Source organism: Alligator sinensis, unplaced genomic scaffold (genome assembly GCF_000455745.1).
Source record: "Alligator sinensis unplaced genomic scaffold, ASM45574v1 scaffold542_1, whole genome shotgun sequence".
Classification (NCBI taxonomy): Eukaryota; Metazoa; Chordata; order Crocodylia; family Alligatoridae; genus Alligator; species Alligator sinensis.
The window spans coordinates 881,498-890,693 of record NW_005841963.1 but is presented as its reverse complement, the minus strand read 5'-3'; positions in this window follow the sequence as shown (position 1 = coordinate 890,693).

Here is a 9,196-nt window from a genome sequence, read left to right as displayed (position 1 = left end):
TAAGGAAAGAGAACTCATTCATTATGTATCACGTAATGGCATTCATATTAGATGATTAGTTATTTCTCATTTTTCCACATTGAAAAATGGAGCTGTTGACTTTTTCATTATTATTAAGCAGAAAATCCATCTGGTACTTTTCAAAACTTAGTAGTATGGAAATGATCATTCATGTGCATATAGAATGTACCATGGTTTTGGGGGGGTTTCAGCTTTTTTTTTGATAAGTCATTACTTAATTATAACAGAACGTTACATAACTACTTTGTTGTTCATCTCTGGGAAATGAGTCATGAGCCAACCAACTATGCTTTTAGTCATAGGCCGCAGAACAGGGTAGGCCACCCAGGCCATGGCCCAACCAACTTTTAGCATATTAATTTAGCTAGCTATGTAGTAAAAAAAAATAGCCATATAGTTTTAACTGGAATGACAGTTGCACATTTGTGAAGTAGATAAATCAACGCGCTAAAAGTTGGTCGGGCCATGGCCCAGGTAGCCCACACCATTCCTCGGCCTATGTTTTTAGTATCTTGAAATGAAATTTAAAAACTACCTGTGGAGGGACAGCAGGGAGTTGGGGACACTTGGCTGGCCTGGCAATGGCCAGCAGGCTGGCAGACACGCTCTAGCACCCCCCGCCTATTTGCCTGAGTCAGTGCAGGCCTCTCCCTGCCTTTCCCAATTGAAAACTGAACACCAGTTCAATTGGTTATCAATTCAACCTATGGAGCTTAGAGGAAGCTGTCTAGATTGAATTGATTCTTCCTTGGGCTTTTTGACTATCTGTACTTAGTCAAGGTAACAGGAGCCTCTAGCTCCTTGCTAAATTTATGAAGTGCTGAACTCAGGTTTCTTATTATAATAAGAGCGACAAAGAACAAGTGCAGTAAGAAAATATTAGAATAACTATTATTAGTATAAACCTTTCATATTTTCGGTAGAGATGTTGCCTTTCATCTTTATGAAAAAATCTTCCCAAGAGTACATTACAATTATTAACCACAAGATGGCTCAATAGGAGAGGAAAATGAGGAGCATCAGGAAGAGTAGAATGTATCCAGTATTTATGACTAGATACAATGATTTATTTTCTTTGCACACCTGAATGAAATGCATGACACTTAATTTTTAAACTACAATAATTCTTCAGACTTAGTCTCTAATCTAAATCAGGTTTTAATGATCAATCTTACTTAACTCTGACAGCTTCCCCAGATTCTAAATAGAAATAGGAATGGCTGAAGTTTTCTCACGTTTGTGGGGAGCCAGAGATAGACGGCAAAAAGAAATGGGACTTTGCTGAGAATAAATTTTGGTAGAAATTATGTTGTTTGTCCATATTTCACCAACAGTAAAATCAGTGTAAATCAACAAATTACATTTTTATAACAATATGCCTTACAATGCTGGTTCAATTAATTGTGTTTATGCTTTCTTGGTGAACACAAATTCCTAGTTAGAAAAGATAGAAAGTCAGAGAAGTAGATACCATTGTTAAGAAAAGAGAGAGGTTGATTGAAGTAGATAAACACAGTGTTGCTAACTCTTATTATTTCATCATGAGTGTTTGCTCATTTGTGGGTGTTTTAAAGCATCTTCAGTTGAAATCAAAAGATTGCATCTAATTTTGCATTAAAAAGATGTATTGTCCTCAGATATTGGAACCAAAACACAATAAAGGCTCAGAAAATATAAGGTACATTTTTAAAAAAATTGAATTTATTATTTAAAGAAATCTTATTTTGGTTGCCTGACTCATGGGTTTTGAATGATTAGGGTTGGCAGTACAGTAAGTATAATACAGTAAATAATCTCATTAGAACTGAGTACTTAAATGATGCATAATGATTGACTCTCAAGTTGTTGCAATTAAACAAACCACTGAGGTTTGGAGGGCTGCTTGTGAATCAGACTAATATAATTGTCATGTTGGTACAACTCCCTAACTCCTGAAATAAGAAGGATCACAAGATCCTTCAGTCCTTTTATATTCTAAGCCATGTTTAAATATCCTAGCTATATTACTTAAATAAAAAGTGCTAGTTTATTTTAGGGTGACAATATTTGGATCTTGGGGAGCACTGGATTTGCAGCTGAAACAATGCATGACCTGTGGCTTAGCAGAGCTGCTAGCTACAAGGCAAAATGATATCTAAGCCAACCATTTGCTTATGCTAAGTCACCATCTTAACTATCAACCATTTTCAAGTGAGTCTATGTGTTCTGAATGAGGTGAAGCTTCAGAAATGTGGAAGATGGTACAATCTGAGACTAAAAAAGAGACTGGAATGTGAAAAACAACACATAATTGGTAACAGAATCTGAGATGAACATATGCGAAAAGGTGAATGGTGATTGATGAAGCAGTCTCCAGAAGCTTCCAGGTTTTGGTCAAAGTCCACCCATTGACCAAAGAAGAGAAGTCAAGGTCTTAGACATGCTCTCATAGCAAAAAAAAACATGTAAATGAGGAAAATGCATAGGCAATTAGGCAATTCCATGTTAATGAAACAAACAGTAAACAGAGGCAGAGCTTGTGATAGGAGGAGAAATGGGTGGAACAGAAGGAGGGACGAAGGTGGAGTGAACGTTAATGAGCATAAACCAAAGTGTACAAATGTGGAAAAAAGTACTGTTCACGGCTGCTCCCATGGTTTCATGGGCTGAGTGTCTGTGAGGGAGCTCACCCAAAACTGTCTCCATTCTTAATAAAGCTGTTGCGAGCCATGTGTGCAAGTAGCGTTTGCTCCCTGCCAGTTCTGGCTAATGAGTAACAGGACCCATGAGCAATTGATCGTCATCTCCTAATCATTGGGCGCCTCATGGAGTCGGGGTCTAACAGTTTACTTGCAACCACCGAGACATTTTCTGCCATGTTAAACTCAGTGGTGATATCAACTACAAATGAACAGTACTTAGATAGCACTACTTTACAGCTGTGACACACTGTACCTAATCAGGCATGATGTGTGAAGGAATTTGAAACAAATTCTCTCTCTTTTTCCTGTAGTCTACATAGCAACACATTTGAAGAGCAGGCTAATCAGATCGTCTAGGGAAACAGACAATGTTGTAGACTTCTTTACTCCCAAACGACTTTCCCCTGTGCAAAATCTGAGTGATTTTGATTACCGTTCTGAAATTATGTAAACTTCTTTGGGCTCAAACTGGGCAGTGACACAGGGCAGACTATTACTATAAAAGTACAACCATCCCTAGGTCACCTAACCCTGTATGATTCCTTCCATTTAAGAACAGATAGTTCACAGAAGAATGACTGTGCCCAATGAGAGCCACATGAGTACTGGCTGAGAATGATAAATGAATGATCTCAGCTCAGTCCAGAGGACCTTAGAGAGACTTGTGGTGCAGCTATATGCTGGTGAAGTCTTCTAGCATTAGAATACAACTCCAAGAAGGACAGCTCTGAACATTTACACAAGGGAAAATGATTGATTCAGGCATTGGGGCTAAGGAGGACTCATAAAAATCCCCTGCTCAAAGAGAAATGAAGAGTTTTAGTGAGAGACAGCATGAAGTTTTGAGGTAAGGGTTAACTGGAAGCTCTGAGAAAGGAAAATATGAACTTGGAAGGGCACAACTTTACCAGGATTAAAAAACACAAGCCTAATTTGGCAATAGAAGTTCTGATATTGGTGGTCATGTGTGAAATGAAATGTATTAAGATATAACTTCATGTGAAAAACTTGGCATGCCTAAGATAATGGGAACCTTACTTTAGATTTCAGTGGAGACCTGGATTTCAACTGTGGAATGATTATACAGTGCTGTCTTGGCACAGCGTTTGTGATTTGACCACATCTGATATAAAAATCACTGAACAAAAACAATGGACCCCAGAAATTCTAGCTCTTTTTTTTTTTTTTAGGGACTTAAGCCACTACATCTTTCTCATTCATTTTTCAAACACTCAAAAACTATCTGCTGTTTGACTGTTACTTTGGTTTGGGTGAGAAAACAAAAGTACCAGGAACTATCCTAAGTCATTGTGCCTGCCTTGGTAAATTAAGATAATATACTGAGCAACATCACCAAACAACAACAGACTTATCATGCCTGGCCAGAATGATATAGTTGGGGATAGTCCTGGGTTAGACTAGATGGCCTCCTGAGGTCCCTTCCTACCCTAATTTTCTATGATTCTATGTATATTGATTACAAAAGGAAGTACTAAAGCACAGCACCATAGCAACATTGCTGTATGGCAACATGTAGGTGCACCCTATGTTGCTAAATAGGATTGGGGAAAGAAGCCTACAAATTATGTTACTTCCAGACATATAAGTACACTGGATTACACCTCTGGAAAGGAGAACCTCTGGCCAATGTATACAAGATTTGAAGTAAGTATGTAGGATTTGCGCGGAAAAAGAAGAGGAGAGATTAAGGTGAGGTTAAGTCATACTCAAAAGAAAAAAAAAAGAACCAAAAAGGAATGGCAGCCTGTTCTGCAATACTTTTCAGGAGTGACCAACTAGATAAGATAGTGAAAATAATCTCTCTTCACAGAAAGATTTCAAGAATCTAGAGAGAGCCCAACATTGAGACCACATGTTCCATCAAATCTCTATGGTAGAATCAAATAAGAAGAAACAAGAACAGATATGTTTCTTGTCTGCTCTCTTGCCATAATACAGAAAGCAGATGTGGCCTTTTAAGATCTGCTAGAGACAGCTGAGCGCTGTAACACTTTCAAGCACCACTGCTCAATTGATTACTGCTGGCAAGATGCCCAGAGCCACTGCATAGATGACTGCAGTAATGCTGTCACCTTTAGTAAGTTCCAAAGATTGTGCTGCAGCATGTAGAGTAGCAACAGCAAGCAGAGGACTCTGGTATGACTCCCTGCATCCCATTAATTGCACTTGGGTTGCATGCAGATTTAGGTTCCTTCCCACAGTTAAACTTTTAAAGAAGAAATTCAGATTTGCTTGACATGGACTGCTCCTGTACTACTAACTAGACAAAGTTATTTTGACTGTACTGTCCTTGCCATGATTAAGGAACTCTCAATTTTTTCTCCAACAATGGCAGAATAAGAAAATCAAGTATCAATGCTAGTTTAATTAATTTCTCATTAAAATTGTTTTAATTAAACAAACAATATAACATGCCCATTCTACCTAGGAATTGTCCTTGTGGCCCAAAGAAATCAGTGAGGAAGCTAGCTAAGCAGATGAAAACAAATTCTTTCCCAGCTGCCTTTAACAGGAGTGTGACCAGGCACTTTAAGAGGCTTAAACAGGCCATAGAACAGCTGGCAGGTATAGTGCAGAATAATGAGGTGGTCACATGACCGTGGAAGGGCCCCTGGATTGGAGGATGTGTCTGAGCAGTCTCATTATAAACCCAGGTCCTCAGGACTGAGCTGGCAGTTGTTGGAGGGAGCTAGAGAGAGAACATCAGCAGCCAAACTGCTACTCCCAGAACACTAGTAAAAAATACCTTTAAAAAGGCACAAGGCCCAATATTTAAAATTTACCCCTCCCATTTCTGCACTTCTGGAAACCTTTCGGCCCCTGCAGGCTGAATTTGTACAAAATCTAGTGTAGAACAGATAAGCTAATGTTCTTTGTTAATCCATTAAAATCTTTAGCATTCCCTTATTTTATTCATGCTTTAATTTACATTGTACAATTTACATAGTAGTGAATAGACATGTTGCAAGACCCAAAATGTTACAGAGCTTATTCTTGGACCCCAACTAACCCCAGTTCTGGACCCTGGACTTGGTTCAATCAAGCAACTTCTTCCTCATGTCTGCCTCTAAATGGAAGGCAGAGCTGCTTTTGCATTGTGGGAAGGGCTAGGGACAATGGTTCAAGGGGAAGGGATATCGCTATTGAAGTTGACTGATAAGACAGAGCATAGGCTATTGCAGAAAAGGAGAGAGAAGTGGCTAGTTATGTTAGTCTGAATTTGGGCAGAAGGCTGCATATGTTGGCATCTCACAAACTAACTGGTTCAGAGAGGCTTACACATTTGTAGGTGACACTCAAATGCTATGTGATTGTATAAACAGGAGAAGAAGAGGTTTTAGGACTTGTTCCATGCCTTGGTTTTGTGAATGCTTAAGCAGTTCAGAAGAGGATGTTTGTCATGAAAAGTGTGTTGGAAGTGGGCATGAATTAGACCACTGTCTCATGCCAGTTCTTCTATACATGTAGGAGGACAAAGATGAATTCAGGCAGGGAAAAGTGGTATCATGTTTTGAATCTTATATAGCAGAAAAGATACTTTGCTTCCATTAAAATGTTTTCTCATTCAAAGTGCTGCTTTATTTAAATAGCAAAATAACCATTTAACTAAGTAGAAAGAGTTTCTCAAGCAGGAAGAAGTACCATAAAACATGATGAGACGAGAGAGAATTGTCATATTTGATTTATGTACTATTAATATGCTATTGCAAACAATGATGAGTTAGAGCTTTACAGTGTTATCTAAAAAAGGTGTTATCTAGAAAATTTATATACATAAATTCCATAATATACAGTATTATCTAGAAAATTTATATACATAAATTCCATATTATATAGTCCATTTCATTGGTAAGTACACTTTCTCTTCACCTCCCATTTCTTTCTTTCCTTTTCTAATTAAATATTTAATTGTACAGTGTTTGGCTGAAAAAAATATCACTGTGTGGCACTTTCAAAGACAGTCATCATAGTGGAAAAAGTTCAGCCAGTACAGAGTGATTTTTAGGAGAATCCCGTTATGCATGCTTTTCTTTAGGAGCACTTCATAGAAATGTTGGACCTGCATTATTTTCAGACAAGAGCTTAATTGTTTTCAGAAGTGCTTTGTGGTACTTTTCAGAAACTAATTTATCCTTCATGTCTTGATATTAACAGTTACCCAAGAGAAATCATGTGATCTGTTCAGTTTTGTCTGGGGAAAGTAGCCAATGTTTATTAATATTATTCTTCATATAATATAAAATGATATGAAACTTGTGGTATCAAGTTTTTGTGGATAACATGTGTGGCAGGCTGGCCAGTAGCAGCCCAGCTTGATGGCTTGAGCCAGATGGCTCAGGGTGATTGGTGGGGGCATTTGCCTTCCCCACCAATTAGGAGAAGGCAAAAGGAAGGCTTAGCCAGACCTGACCTAGGGGTGAGGTGAAGAAGAGGACCTGAGGGGGAACTAACCCCTCAAGATTTCCCATTGGTCCATTTCCAATCTGGAAGTGGAACCTCCAGAAGGAATAAAAGCCCATGTGCCCAGCACACAAGTGGTTTTGACAAGGGAAAACAAAGACAGGGCTGCAGAAGAGCTGGTAGATGTGACAAGTGGGGAGGAGCAGAAGTGCCCTGAAGACACCTTCACTGAACAGTAAGCAGCAAGTGGCTGTGTCCCAGCACTGCCATGGAGGGAGCTGCAGTGTCAGTGCATGGGTTGGTGAATGGAGGATCTGGAGAGCAGATGGGACCTCGGTGGCTGCACTAGGCAGCACAGGTCCCCAACCCTGCATGAGGCATTTGCCCCCTTCAGTGCAAAGGCTGGTGCATGAGGTGCTGAGAGAGTTGAGTAGAGCTGCCAGGACACCATGGCTGCATGAGGCAGCATGGGTCCCCATCCCTGTACAAGGCAGGCACCCCCTCAGTGCACAGGGTGGTGCACAGGGCTGAGAGAGCCCAGCGCAGATGACGGGATGCTACGGCAGCACAAGACAGTGCATGTTCCCATTGCTGCACAAGGTAGGTGCCCCTTTGGTGCACAGGGTGGTGCATGGGGGGTTGAGAGAACTGAGTAGAGCTGAAGGGATGCCGTGGCTGTATGAGGCAGTGTGGGTCCTCAACCCTGCACAAGACAGGTGCCCCTTCAGTATACAGGGCAGTGCATGGGGCTGAGGGAGGGCAGACAGGCCCACTGGCTGCACGAGGCACCTCGGGCCTTCCTGCAGCAAGCAGCTACTGGACGGGTCGACCATCCTAGCAAGGAAGGAAGCCCTTGCAGCCACACCACAGAAAGATGAGCCTAGACCACCAAAACTGCTGGGAATCATGAGCAGGGATCCTAGTTTTCTCTGATAAAAAATTGCAAATTCTCTGACAACCCTGAAAATCTGGTATTAAAATTAAAAGCCCCCTGCAGCACCCCCCAACCCTGCTGGTCCTCTCACTGCCCCCAAAGCCCCCCCCCCATACTGCTGGTGACCCTCACTGTCCCCAAAGCCCCCCCAGTACTGCTGGTGCCCCTTGCTGCTCCCACAACAGGCCCCCAGCTGCCAGGGCTATGGGGCCAGGGACCCAAGTCTGCAGCTCCCTGCCCCCAACAGCAGGCAACTGCAGCAGAAGCAGCATGGAGCTGCCTCCCCCATTGCTTTTGCCTGCTCAGGCAGGGCTGGGACCAGCTCCTGGCTTCTCCCCACTCCAGCCCTGCCAGTACCCCCAGCCATGACCTGCAACCCCCCAGCCCTGCCAGAGGGCCCTCCAGCCCCCTGCAAGCCCTACCTACCTCAGGCTCCAGGAGAAGAGTAAGGCTGAGCTGAGCCTGTAGCAAAACTCCCAGTTTTTCTTCTTTTAATCATTTTTAAATGCATTCCCTCCCCTTCCCCAACCATTTTTGACTTTTTCTCTCTCCCTTTCTATTCCCTATAGATAAGTGTAAGTGAGCTCAGACTTAGGATAAGCTTTAACATTTTTATTTTGGTAGCAAGGTTTTGGTTTTGTATATCCACTGTTTTATATTGCAGTATCATTATTAGGTTTGTATTGATTCTTACTGTTGTATATTGTATTATTATCATTTTCGTATTGATTTTTATTGTTTCGTATAAATATTGTATGGTTTAGGCCTGTGTTTGTAAGTGAGCCAAAGTCATGTCAAGTTTCCATTTTGTATGTCAAGTCTCCATCTTGTGTCCTCTGCTCGGGCATCATGTATGATTCATGTACCCCTCCCATGTAAATTGGTTCTCGGATGAATGAGAGTGATTGGGAATGATTGAAATACAATGGTAGCAGGCCTCCACTGAATGGCCTGTAATGACTGGGCCATCACCTCGCATTGATTCATCCAGGAACCACAGACCTCACCCAGGAACAGAGACAAGAACCCAGCATTTGAAAGACAAAAGACCCTGCAGAACCAGCAACTCTACCACTGTACCCCACCATTACAGACACCCAAAACTGCACATCCCTGCATGGAGCACACATGCTCAGTA